This window comes from Schistosoma mansoni, assembly GCF_000237925.1.
Source record: "Schistosoma mansoni, WGS project CABG00000000 data, supercontig 0013, strain Puerto Rico, whole genome shotgun sequence".
In the NCBI taxonomy this organism is placed as follows: Eukaryota; Metazoa; Platyhelminthes; class Trematoda; order Strigeidida; family Schistosomatidae; genus Schistosoma; species Schistosoma mansoni.
Window position 1 is genome coordinate 1,434,610 of NW_017386025.1, and position 14,658 is coordinate 1,449,267.

General features: G+C 35.4%; 1 non-coding gene across 1 annotated transcript; it reads left to right on the forward strand.

The window, feature by feature from the left end:
* The first annotated feature begins 1,905 nt into the window (after positions 1 to 1,905).
* Positions 1,906 to 1,974, forward strand: Smp_tRNA_01511_Pseudo_TTG.1.1. The gene has a single exon. It is a non-coding gene (tRNA).
* Positions 1,975 to 14,658: the final 12,684 nt, after the last annotated feature.

Below are 14,658 nucleotides of genomic sequence, written 5' to 3' on the forward strand. Positions count from 1 at the left end.
ACTAAAAAACAGTCAGCTTACTCCAAACATCAGTCATACTTTTATATTTAAAGGTCAGATAGAACTGTACTCTAGTTCTTATAGAAAATTATTACTCGTTTAATTACATACATTTGGTAGAAGTAAACTGTTTACTAAGTAAGCATCCATGTTGACAAACGATATACTATAGCTCAATACATTTCCATTTCATACTTTCAATTAAACATATTTCCAAACAATATCACATAAGTAAAAACCTTGAAATGGCAAATATTGATTACATATCCGGATTCAATAACTTTGTCTATAATTCGTTGAGCTTTTGAAGCGAAATATACTAGGCTTGATTTTCAGTTTATACCTCTACCCTTGAATAAATTTGCGACCAGCTGATGAGTCCTAAATAAAAAGGAAACACATCTCCTAGATTCCACTACTAGCCATATGCTAAATATCACATTATTCTATTTATAATGATACTGTTTAATTATTCTAATAGAGTACAGTTGATCACATGCAAGAGATCAGGTGGGTTCATGAATAAATAAATTTATACAGTAAACAAAGTATTAATCTAATGGATACATGTAAGTAAACTGTATTTGTTTATTTATTTATTTTTGAATTATTCGTGTTGTGTATACGTTGTTTACCTAACTATTTATTTATATATTTGGTAAGTAAAATGTAATTTAGATATAACTCAACCCTACAAAAATAGAAACTGGTGACTAATTAATCGTAAATTTGTATACATTTTGCTTTACTTTGAGAGTTTGTTATATTGAATAAGATATATTTGGCATTTACTATGGTTTAGTCTTGAATATAGGGTCAACCTATAGGTTAAGTTATAATGATTTGATCTAGGTACCTACAATAAACCAGGAAACATCAAAATGGTTCTTATTAATGATCTCCCAACCTTATATATAAGCATTCAACCATATAAACGTCTCTCATATTCTTTCATATTTATTACTGTCCTACTAACTTCCATTGATGAGTAGATTACTGATAGTAGGTTATAAATTATGCATACTGTTTTGTCATTTAAATAACCAGTACTATGAAATCTAGATTGTAAGTAGCTGGAAAGAAATCATGAAATAAAGTGATTTCATGCTATTCTCTCATATTCGCTATCACTGCTCCAGTCAAAGGTATAATTATTTCTAACTGTAAAACATGATAATACACATTTAAATCCTAAAGAACGTATTAATTCCTCCAAGATTATAGATACTATATACTGATGACTGCCATCTAGCACTCAGAACAAAGGCTTACTCCGAAAAGATACCAAACACTTAACATCAAAACCTAGTATTCCAAAATGACGAATTACTCAGATAATTGGCCATAATCCAATTCTATCGACAGAATTTAAACACAACTAATAGCTAGACATGTATAACATTAGTTTCACTACTTTAGTATTCAGTAGAGAACTAACGAATCTATACCGGATTTTAAAATTGCTTCATTTAATAATAAAACAAACAAATATATTAAAGCTAGACCACCATGGGAAACCTGGAAGCACCGGACGGCCGTTTCGTCCTATTGTGGGACTCCTTAGCAGTGCGCATCCACGACCTCGCCTCGCGAGATTCGAACCCACGACCTACCAGTCTCGCTTCAATTGACTCACGCTTTCAACTATGAAAATACTAAATCTCCACAAAAAGCCCCTTCTGATAAATATATTAAAAGCGGTTGTTATCACACATAAACATACACACATGAGATCTTTTGGAAATCAAAGAACAATAAAGAGCTTTTTTCAACCATTCACTAGGATTCACCTACAACCTCATAAACATGATTAAAGTTTCTGTAAAACAATATGAAGTCAAATAAAGACATGGAATTTTATTTTCTGGAGTTTTTTTTAAAATGAAAAATTAACATTCGTATCAGGACTCAGTGGCCGAGTGGATAACGCGATGGCGTTTGAAGCGAAAGGTACTAGGTTCGAGTCCCGGAGTGAACATCGACTTTGAAATGCAGGTACATCCAGCTAGGACGAAACGCGCGTCCTGGATTCCACTGCTAGCCACTATCCATCTTCGCTTACCATGCTTGTGAATTAAGGCTATATCGAGGCAATACGCACAATATGCACATATGCCAACTAGAGACTGAACAGTTACAGTCCTAAAACATCAATGGGAAGATTCAATCAAACAATACTAATTGTATTTAAACATTCTTATAATTATAAACATCTATGCTTACCGAAAAATGCTTTCCCCCCAAAAGAATAATTGAAACTGAACCAAAGAATTTGGGATTATTTAGATTGACAATTAAACACTTGGTCATTGGTTACTTGAATATGAAATAATATGATTGGGTTAATTTATCACTGTACCATTTACGCCCTAAATTAGAATTTCATGAATGGATGAAACTATTTAACCTACTAATCTGCGTGATACAATGTAAGTTCACATTTTGAAAAAAAGTGTTTATTTTTTTTTGTATTTATAACAATGAATGTCCTTATTCATTCTTTATTCTATGAATAGATGTTTCACTGCAACTCAAACTTCTATTATCTTTTGTTAGAAGCCAATCAATCAATAAATTTTAAAAGGCTTCGTTCTTTAGATAAATATTTAGTTAGAAGAAAGAAATGTCTACAAACTATGGTAACCAACAATAAATTTGTTATATATCCTATATCTCTAAATTTCATAAAATCGATCAACAATTGTTGTGTAGTGACTAGTTGAGCTCAAACACTACCGAGAGTAAGACTTGATGAATAATAATGAATGCTGTTTGAGAAATATCGTAAATTGACTACAGTTGAAAATGTTGAAACATTAGATCCAAACTCAATAGTATAAATCCATTCTGCTCATTGTTGAAAAACTTAAATGCTTTCCAGTTTTGCGTGTACACTGATAAGGATTATCAAGAACTAGAATGGAATAATTGTTGAATACCTGCTAGTATTTTATTGTTATTCACAACTGATTAGTTACAAATTAGTGACCGATGTCATATTTGTCAAGTATTTGAATATTAATCAAATTTAGTAAATCAAATTTCTATATGGCCACTCTAATATAAGAGACTTAAAAACGCGTGCACTATGTTTTCATATTAAATGATCGAACAGAGTCGGTAAAAAGCTCAGATCAACCTAATCTTTGTCCTGGTTGGAACTCATCAAAGTGGCATGTTAAAATCTTGTGGGAACTGATGCCTTCTGTGAAATCTAAACTTTATGTATTGAGTAAGGACTTAATTGATTGCAGTGAGAGCTATATGTAAAACCGATTTCCTGATTACTGATTAATAAATTTCAGTTACTACTCCGTTGATTGTATACAAATCTGACTATTCAGCGTAATTCATGTGAAAATTAAAGTATCCAGATATTATTATGGTTTATTTTTCGATGTCAAGTCAATACTCGTCTATCGTCTTCGTGTTCTTACTCGCGTCGTGCAATTCACAGGCCTAGGTAGTCAGTATCAGTTATCTGCCGTTACAACAACTGCCGATGTATTTCAGCGGGTGGATAAAATTATATTCTAAGTCAATTTTCGTGTTCTCATCAACATATCTGAAATTGAAGTGGTTTCTGGTTGCAATTATTACAGCACACCCACGAATACAAGTGAACCTGAGTCATCAAACTTCATAGTCGCGACTCGTTTTCCAGAACATAATCAATACTGAAAAACTAGACAAATGTGACATTAGTCACTACTCAATAGTCAATCACTTATAATATCTCAATCCCCTAAGAGGTCAGTAGCAGGATGAGAAGCTTGGTGGCGATTTCTTAAACTGTGAAAATGGGTAATCAAGGCTTCATTTCTACATGAGGTCTCAAATTTGCAGACATGCATTACTGACAAAAATGCAAACTAGCATTAAGTTTAAGTCGAGCATCATTTCCTACTGACTACCTTCAACCATCCAATTTAAATGATCTAAGAGATAAATTAATGTTAAGGATATATGGGATTTCTATCAGCAACAACCTACTGTGGGAGAAAACAAGCCAGATTTCAGTGGAGGAAGAAATCAGGGAGAAGCGCTGGAACTGCATAGGACACACATTGAGGAAGGCACCCAAATGCGTCACAAGACAAACCCTCACATGGAATCTTCAGGACCAAAGAACACATTACGCCGAGAAATGGGGACAGACATGAGAAAAATGAACAAAAATTGGATAGAACTAAAAAGGAAGGCCCAGGACAGAGTGGGTTTGAGAATGCTGATCGTCGGCTTATGCTCCATTGGGGTTTACAGGCGTAAGTATTTAAGTAATATATGTGATTGACAAAAATTAATGACGAGTGAGGTTCATAGTCGTTGGAACCGAAGCAATTGTTGTGAATGGCTTTGAATAATCGTCTTGTTGTACTCCGAACTGGTTGGGGTTTAAAAAAAAGAAAACAATTACATTTCAACTCAGTGAACTAGAGTTGAGAGCTCTCTGAGATGTCTGAAGGTCCTGGTTTCAATCTCCAGTATAGTCGTAGGGGCTCATTGCAAAGGTGTTCCACATTAGTACGAAACGATCATCCACTTCTCCTTGATTTCCGATGTTAATCCAACCGAGATAAATCTATGACAAATATAGCCAATAATTTAGGGTGCGGTGACTTTTGAGAATACATTTATTTCAAGACAACCTGCAAACTAAGATTGTTTAACATACTGTTGTATTCTACATTAGACAACGGAATAAAAATCTTTCTTTAGACTTTATTACAGATTGATTATATGGTAATAAATAACATCAAAACTCAAGTAAGGAATTACCACAACGATAAAGACAAACTTCTTTGATGAAAAATATACTACTAATGAGTAGCTCAAATATTTATATTAATATGTATGAACGTGGTTTGTTTATTAATTCATTGAGTACAATATACTTCAGTCACTGAATTCATTTGTATTCCCAGTACACAAAAGAAGGGTAACCGCAAGAGAATTTCTAATTTTTAATTGATTTTTTATTGAAAACAGCTTAAAATCCAAGAGATCGTAACGCTTATATAAGAGCTCGGATGGATTTGTGTTTAGCAGTAGTCCCCAAGATATCCGTTTCAATGTATTTAGGACCCGTCAGCGGCATTCCAACGTCGATGCTCACACCGAGACTCCAGCCCAGCAGTTTCCTCTTCAGAGACCCAACTTATTATCCACTGAAATACTGAGTCCAGACAGATAGTCACTTATGATATTTGTCATAACTTTGGTTTGCCCATTAATCCTGTAGTTGGTTATGCAAATGAATTTGTTTCGGAACCAGTTATCATTATTGATGCGCTAGTTTCTGTAACAAGATCGTGGAACTGTAGATTTGTGTGTTTCATCTGTGACTAATAAATTTTACGGGCATTGAACTATCCTGCTAGCTCATACTCGGATATAGATTAGTCAACAACAGAAAATGACTAGTCAAAAACCACTATTTCCTAATTCCATATTATCTGGAAAGAGTACAGGACCCAATGTGTAACCAACTGGACCCCTATACAAAATTAATGAGCAAAAACAATGCACGTCAACATAAAGTACTTAGGGCACAAATATAGGATACCGGATTCGTGTTTAAATTTAAGTCTAGAATAGAAGATATGACAATAGTTTATAGACAAAACGAAAGCTTGTGATTAAGGTAATAGGAAAATTGCGCAAAGCAAATGTTAGTAATTACACATTGAAAAGTAGTGGTAATAATGTTCCAAAAAGTAGCTTTCATAATCTTTCATTTCCTCTCTATTCTTTTCTTCATCATCATCATTAGAAAGGATTTAAAATAATCCCGTTATTGTGAAACTTGGCTGAATTATTAGTATTATTACTGAACATCTTTTTTGTACAAAAATGGGACAACTCAACATTGTGAACCCATGATCCTGTCAGTTATCCAGTCAAAAACCATCGTTTCTTAAGCGTATGACACTGATCAATCAGTAATAGTCCAATGACTCACATCTCTCATTCCAATTAATTAACATTCAATATTCCACGGTTTTCAATAATACCCAACTGATCCTAATTCGTAATGAATAACACCTACTCTTCAAATCCCTCTCTATGAAGCGTTTCGACAATAGTAAGATGGGTTGCTCACTACTGAGCTGTTTTAAAAAGAAATGTTAAGGTTAAAATGAAATATCATGATTATTTGGATTATGCTATGTAAGGAGTGAATATCATATTCAACGGGAATCGACGGTCGTCGCTCTAAATAGTAAGCTAAGTGATATGATATATGTTAAATATGGACAAAACGAGTATTCCTCTCATAAATTTTAATAATAGGGAGGAAGTAGATTGTGCCAGGAAAATGTGACTTCTCTGGGCAAGACGCTTCAGGCACGTGGTGACGCATACTGAAAACATCCTTTGCAATTATAAACCTTCCATACGTTTCGCAAACGAAATCGATAACTTCATAGATTGCTGCTCCTGACAGCGGTGAAGAGCGAATGCTTTTCATCTTCCGTCAAACGACGGAACCATAGGCTTCACTCGTGAACGGCGCGCAGTAAATCATAGATATGAGTCATTAACCACCTGGTTACAATGAACAATCCACCTATCATACGACATCCATTGTATACTGTGTATTTGTAGAAACATACCTTTGTCTTGATGAAGATGTCTTCGGCGTCTGATGATACCCTTTCATCCTTCATACATAATTAATGTAAAAATCACTCTCTTTTCGATGACTATCTCATATAGTAAAGTGACAGATGTCACTATTTTTTATCCTTTGACATAAATGCACATACAGCTACACAAATGTGTTTCAAATAAACCACCTTGACCGGAATGTCTGCTTCCAATTCCCGATGCAATCTGCTCTTGGGTTAGGGCTTGCCTCCTAATGCAGTTTGACTTCCTCAAAAAGTTTCCCATCCATCTCCGGTATATCATAATTTCCTCTTCAGCTGGAGCCTGATTCGTTCTCTACAGCAGCAGGTTGTTAATAATGAAATCCAGTCAACAGACATAGAATATCTTGCACAGACAACTGTTTATTAATACCTGTACTATTCTAATGATACCTGTAGTAGATCTCCAAGTTTGAGCTTCATACAATAAGACTGTCTTGACGCTTGTATTGAAAGTTCTGAATTTGAATGTAGTTCACAGTTGTTTCGAGTCCCTTATGTTACTTAATTGTAGTAATTCTATCCTTAGTTTAGCAAACCAAGCATTCAAATCTTCATCAGATCGTCTTGTATATCGATGATCCTGCTCAGAACTGTACTGGCGAATGCTACTTGTGCTGACAGATATAAGTAATATATATGGCAGCAGTCAAAAGTGAAATGCTTACCAGAAAAAGATTGACTTGAAGAAAACAAGAAGGGAAACAGAGAACAGTTGTAATAACAGCAGAACTGGGCGAATCATGAAGTATGGAAAGGACAACTGAAGGAGAGTGTGCAAATAGTGTATTTAATGTATGGTTTTCATATATCATCAAGGCACTGTGTAATTTTGCATGGAAAATTAAGTTGGTTTTCCCCAACTAAGTTTTCGTCCACTACTCATGTACTTTACATTTCCTAAACTATCATTACTCAGTTCTGTATAACATACGAACCAGTTATGTATAAATTGTGACTTCTGATTTGTAGTGTGTCGTGGTTACGCCAAAGATTTCAATAATACTGTGAGCTTTTTAGTCAGTATGCTTATATCAGAATAGAAAGTAAACCATTGGCTATATTCACGTTTGCTTGAAAAATGGTGCTGAAAGAAGCTGCCATGACCAATACGTGCTAGGACATCCTGTCGATGTTGGTGGTTATATGAGTTATTGACAAATGTGATAGTAATTGGTCTCTTTTAATTAAAGTGAACGAATATTCAGTGAATTACATTTCATTGTTCCCAGTTATTGGACATATCAGGATTTGAAATCACAACAGCTTGTAAATAGTATATATTGATTAGTACAAAAATCATAGTATCTTATACGCAGTGAAATGAGAAAGGACGTTAGAAACTTATTTTCTGGTGTGATGTAAAATCTAAAATCTGTTAATTAATAACAGGCAAATTACAAAATCCATAATAATTGCGTCTTGGAAGAATTGAGTTGAGTAACACACACATACATACACACGCATACACAAAATCAAATCAGTTTCCTTCAGTACTCGTTGTATTTGGTGGTAAATGATTTTGGAGTGGTATTCGAAAAGTCAGCTGATGCAACCGACCTCCGAAAACTCCGAAAACCAAGAAGCACTGAATAAATGCTTCGGTCTAATACGAAACCACTCGATAATGTCATCCACTACACTGTCAAAGATTGTAGTCACAACTCTCTTACACGATGATCAGTGTGTTTCATTTATTTCACTGAATTATCACTCGATGGAATACGTTTTCAACTCTGGTCAACTCTCAGTGTTATGTTCCAGTGATAGGTTGGACTAATCCAGTCAATTACTGTACCTGTACTGACATGCTTCCACAAGGTCATACGGTGGGAGGAAGATGATAAACAACGCAACCTATTTGGCGAAGACAACCATGAACCAAGTCGACATCTTAGCCTCCATCACCTTGTCTAGGTAAGAAATATATATATGTATATATGTATACTAATGATTTTCATACACTTGAATCGTCTTATCTATTATGGCTTTGGAATCATTTATTAATCTTCTCACTTACATAGAAGATTGGGAGTGTTCAGAAAATGTTCCTTTATATCCATTGTCAATATGACCACTTTTCATGTTCTCAATATATTACTCGCTAATATTCAGTAAGATGTGCAATTATCAATCATTTTTGAGGTGTTAGCTCAAAGATTTCCCATTTCACGATATTTTCAAGGACTAATCCACTGGTTAGTAACCTATTCATTGTTTCATAAACTTAGTTGCCAATCAGCGATGATTACAAGATGAAACTACTGAGATAGGCGAGTAGGAAAATTCTCAAGTCTGACTCACCACTGTTCAAAAACGACTAATTAATATATTGTTAAAGTATCAATTTCTTGCTTTTCCATATCTCACACAGGATAATGTAGCAGTGAACAAGAGAAATCCACGAAACATTCTGGTTGAACAGTCTAATAAAGAATTCATTGTCCATAAGCAATCAAAGTGATTAGTTCTCATTATCGAACAAACATCGCCTGTTACGTCGTTGATCCATTTGCCATATAATGCATGTGAGAGAACCTGTCTCGATCTATGTTAAGGCCTTCACACCATAAGCTAACTGCTTCAACCTTGAGGCTACAAATGCTTGATTTCGAATCGAGACTAACGACCCTGGAAAGAGATGCAAAATATTATATCACCTGATTGGTTGACAAGTGATAAAGAGAAGACGAGACAACCGGATCAATACTCCATTTATTCCTGATTCACATCGTTGAAAAAATATGCATGAATAAATAGATGACTAACAAGACCACTACGCACAAACAATTAGAAACACAAAGTTATATTCAAACTAAGCATTACGGTAGAAATATGGAGTACAAGAGGTTACGTTTAAATTACAATAGCTTTGGAATAGAAAAGGCTATTTCAGTGTATCATGCATCAAACGAAATCTTGTGGTTTACAGAATAGCCTAGAGACAAAACTAAATGTTAGCAATTTACAAACTTTGAATTAGGTGAAATAATGTTCCCAGAATTAGCTTCCACTGTTCGTTGTGGCCTGTTAATTTGCAGTGCCTCTAGCTTTTCCATGGTGGTCTAGCTTCAACTGACTCATCATTTCAACTATTAAAATCACCACAATATACACAAAAACCGCTTCTGATCAATATCAAAATTATCAAAGAAATATATGTATCGTCTAACAATCAAATCAGATCAAATCTATACTGTGCTAAGCCAATAATATTCACATTTTGACTACGGTATGTAGAATAACATCAGTCAGGCATATGCGAATCATGTGAAAAATTTGCAGTGAGAAAATAAATAAATGAATGAATGAGTTGTATGTGTGTTCATGTGTAAGATCGAGTTATTAATAGTTTATATTAGGTGTTAAATTTGTTTCCACATGAAGGAGAAATAAATGTGTGAGTTAAAGATAGAAGAAATTGTTTTTGAATCATCTATGTATATATAAAATGAGAATCATCAAACACATAATTTAATGGTTGAATTGATGGGTCGATATAAGCTAGACCACCATCGAATATCTGGGAACACTGGTTGCCCTTTACGTCGTACTATGACACTTCTCGTCAGTGCGCGTGCAAGACCCTCGATGTAGGACTCGTATCCAGGACCCTTGGTCTTGTTCGTGTGCGCTCAACCTCGAGACCAATTAGCCGACATCCAACCCTGGTATTGTCGAATTCCGATAGATCCATGATCTTGAGAATCCACTCATCAATTGTCTGATGTCAATACCTGTCTCTAACTAACATGGATTGGACTCTACTGGTCCAGTCTTCTCACTAGAACTGCAGGAAATAAATCTTCGAATCAGTCACTAGTCTGCATATCATTATTATTATTAGAATTTAGGTCTGTGGAGATTGTAGTGACTTTTATACTTGAATTCACGGATCGAAGCTAGCTTCCTCTGAATGTTAATCACTACTAGTGAACACATTATTAGTACACATAGATAGTCGGTTTGTGCAAATCTCCATAGTTCAGATCACAAATTGATCTTAGCCAAACCACCATTGAACGCCAAAGAATACTTGACGGCTTTTTCGTACAAATATGAGACTTCTGCAAGTGTTCGTCCATGTCACTAACAAGCATCGAACACAAAATCTTCGATTATTCAATTAAGATCAGCTCACAATGTAAACTATGAAAGTTCTATTATCGCCAAATACTGCTATCTAGTAATAACAATCATTTGTTCACCAGTGTGTAACTTATGAAGGCGATCCTCAAATTCTACTGAGAAGCTGTGGACAGTGCAGTTCAATCATGTCGGGTATGAGAATAGTTCCGTGAGAACATATAAAGAGGAATAGACATGATGACTTAGTAGAAGCGTGATAACACAGGTAAAGAGAGAGGGAGATATTTTCAAATACGCAACGGAATAGTAATAATAATTAGTAATAATGATAATAATAGTAATGATATAACAATAGATTAAGGTCAAGGTCTAGAAACCAGGCGTGATAGTGAGAGACTGAAGGTTCTGGATTCACTCTCCTTCACCCGAGTCATGCTATATACTGATTATGAGTCTCATGGTAGGAAGAGAGAGCTGTCCAATGCTCTCTGACTTTTCAATGATTGTCTGGTGAAAATAAGTTCGTCAAGTCAACTATCAAACTTATTCAGAATGCGTTCATTTTCCCATTACCAACAAGTTTGTTCGTGTTTGAAAATCAAATTATACTTACTTACTTACTTACTTGCGCCTGTTACCCCTCGTCGAGGAGCATAGGCCGCTCACCAGCATTCTCTATCCAACTCTGTCCTGAGCCTTTCTTTCCAGTTCTTTCCAGTTGCTATTCATACTTTTCATATCTGCTTCTATTTCCCGGCGTAATGTGTTCTTTGGCCTTCCTCTTTTCCGCTTCCCTTCCGGATTCCAAGTTAGGGATTGCCTTGTAATGCGCATTGGTGATTTCCTTAATGTATGTCCGATTCACTTCCAACGTCTTTTCCTAATTTCCTCTTCAGCTGTGAGCTGGTTTGTCCTCTCCCATAAAACGCTGTTGCTGATAGTATACGGCCAATGGATGTTGAGTATTTTGCGTAGACAACTGTTTATAAATACTTGTACCTTCCTGATGATGGTCGTAGTAGTTCTCCACGTTTCAGCTCCAAACAGTAGGACTGCCTTGACGTTCGTATTAAAGATTCTGACCTTGAAATTGGTTGAGAGTTGTTTTGAGTTCCATATGTTCTTCAATTGTAGATATGCTGCCCTTGCTTTGCCAATCCTCGCCTTTACATCTGTATCCGATCCTCCTTGTTTATCAACGATGCTCCCCAGGTACTTGAATGTTTCCACCTCTTCCAGGGTTTCGCCATCAAGTGTGATTGGGTTGGTGTTCTCCGTGTTGCATTTGAGAATCTTGCTTTTTCCTTTGTGAATGTGGAGGCCTATCGATGCGGAGGCTGCTGCTACATTTGTTGTCTTCATCTGCATTTGTTCGTGTGTATGAGAGAGGAGGGCTAGGTCATCTGCGAAGTCCAAATCATTTAATTGATTCTGAGAAGTCCATTGTATTCCATATTTCTCTTCAGATGTCGAAGTCTTCATAATCCAGTCAATCACCAGAAGGAAGAGGAATGGGGAGAGTAGATAGCCTTGTCTGACTCCGGTCCTTACTGGAAATGCATCTGTCAGCTGTCCTCCATGCATGACTTTGCACTGTAGTCCATCGTATGAGTTTTGGATAATGTTGACAATCTTTTCAGGAACTCCATGGTGTCGAAGAAGTTTCCATAATGTTCTCCTGTGTACGCTGTCAAACGCCTTCTCATAGTCGATGAAGCTGACGTATAGTGATGAGTTCCACTCAACTGATTGTTCCACGATGATCCGTAGTGTCGCAATCTGGTCTGTGCACGACCGATCCCTACGGAATCCAGCCTGATGATCCCTAAGTTCGGCGTCTACTGCGTCTTTCATCCGATTCAGCAGCACTCTGTTGAAAACTTTTCCGGGTACTGATAACAAACTGATGCCTCTGTAGTTTTCCCATTTGCTCAGATCTCCTTTCTTTGCTATCTTGAAAATCGAATTATCAACGACATTAATTACCAACCATCATTGTTTTTACAGAATATTCAAAAAATTTTTCGACAATTCATAAACTTTATGAACGATCGAGACGAATTTAGTTAAGACCTTACAAAATAAACCAAGGACGTATGCTAACTCATTATTGATTTTATGTCTGGCTTTTATTCACATGAATTATCCACCAATGGAAATACGACTTCTTCGACCTTAACTCGGTGACAATAAATGACGTTCAACTGGTATGAGCATCCTAGCGTCCTTATTGGTCCCTCGTCCTCCTAGCTCTTCCACTTGAGTCCAGAACACCAATTACAGCTTCAGCTATGCGAATCTATGTGAATCATTTATTATTTCAAGCATACTCGGTTTATATACCAGACAGACAGACCACATCACACCATAAAATACGAAATAATATTTGTACAATATCAAGCCAAGTGTGCCTGTGAACGTGGACAGTAAATCGTACAGTAATAATCCATAGGTCAAAATGAAGCTTATCATAAGATGAATATAGATATACACAATCTAGTTACTCAATAGTTAAACCATAAGAATATATACATAGAATAATCGTCCATTAATAAGTCCTGGAAGTTACCCGTACTTATGTCTTCGCTAGGATATAACAAACTTCCTTTATACATATAGTACATTTAATTCTTCAATATATGTGCATCATTTATTATCTCAATCAACAATATCTTTTTGTAAACGTCATCAAAGTCAGTGCATCTTTTAGTATTCTTCAAATAACTAATAATAATAATAATCTAATAAGGTTGTAAGCACTGATGAATAGAATCCATGAAACACCATTACATATTCATGTTATTCTGTTACCATTGTTGTTGTTGTCGTTGTTCTTGTCCCTTTAACACTCTCTCACATGATGTAAATCTAATCCCCAACATACGATCCATATGAAGGTAACTATTGTAGAGATAATGGAAATTCTATAATTGACTATTTCAGACATGTTTGTGTGTGTGTGTATGTTTATACATTGAGGATATTGAATACACGGTATCTAATTCCACCAATTTTAAATACTTTAAGCTGATTGGTCAATATTTATATAATTCATATTGATTTTTTTACTTTATTTGGAAAAGGTATATTATGATTTTTATTTTTCATGTGTCTTAATTCCAGTATATCAGAAATATTTTTGACGTTTATTCGCATAGTCGTTTATCATGATTTGAGAGAGAGAAAACAAGCATTAACCAATAAAGAAAAACAGTGTTGAGTTTCTCTGTTCATATTTTTATTGTCTGTTAGTGGTATTGTGTATTTTAATTGATTTATTAATTGTTTCATAATTTTGGTGTTCATGTTTAGTTGATAAGTGCATATGTTAGAAGATTGTTCAATATGAAGACTGCTTTCTTTTCAAACTTAACTATATCTGATAAACAAAAAGTTGATGAAAGCAGAGAAGTTGAACCCAGAACATACAGAGCGCACATCGAGCTTGTTACCTTCATGTCATTGAATCAGAGTGTAATGACCTAACAGAATTCGAATGATGATACTGGATGACAAGTATCATGTCATATTGCCAACTGATTGAGGCGTAAAATGTAAACTTTTCTATTCCAGTTAAATTGTCTTTATATGATCCGTCGTTTACGATGTCTCAGAGCTCTGACAGACCTCCAATTTAAGACGGAATAGCTGTCCAATACACCCTGGTTTCCAATAGTTTATTTGATTAAAATACAGATTCAAAGTCGTTTCATTACCACACACAAAAATAATTCGTGACATGGACAGAAGATTTGAATCAGTACACCTACAAAGATCTCTCAGCCGAGAAACACAACACCCGGTTGTCAACCGCGTCACAACTTGACATATTAGATATTGCACACAATTCAACATACTGTTCTCCCAGGTTGGTTCTCGCATATATCATTCTCTCGAGGTAGTTCAAATCAAAATC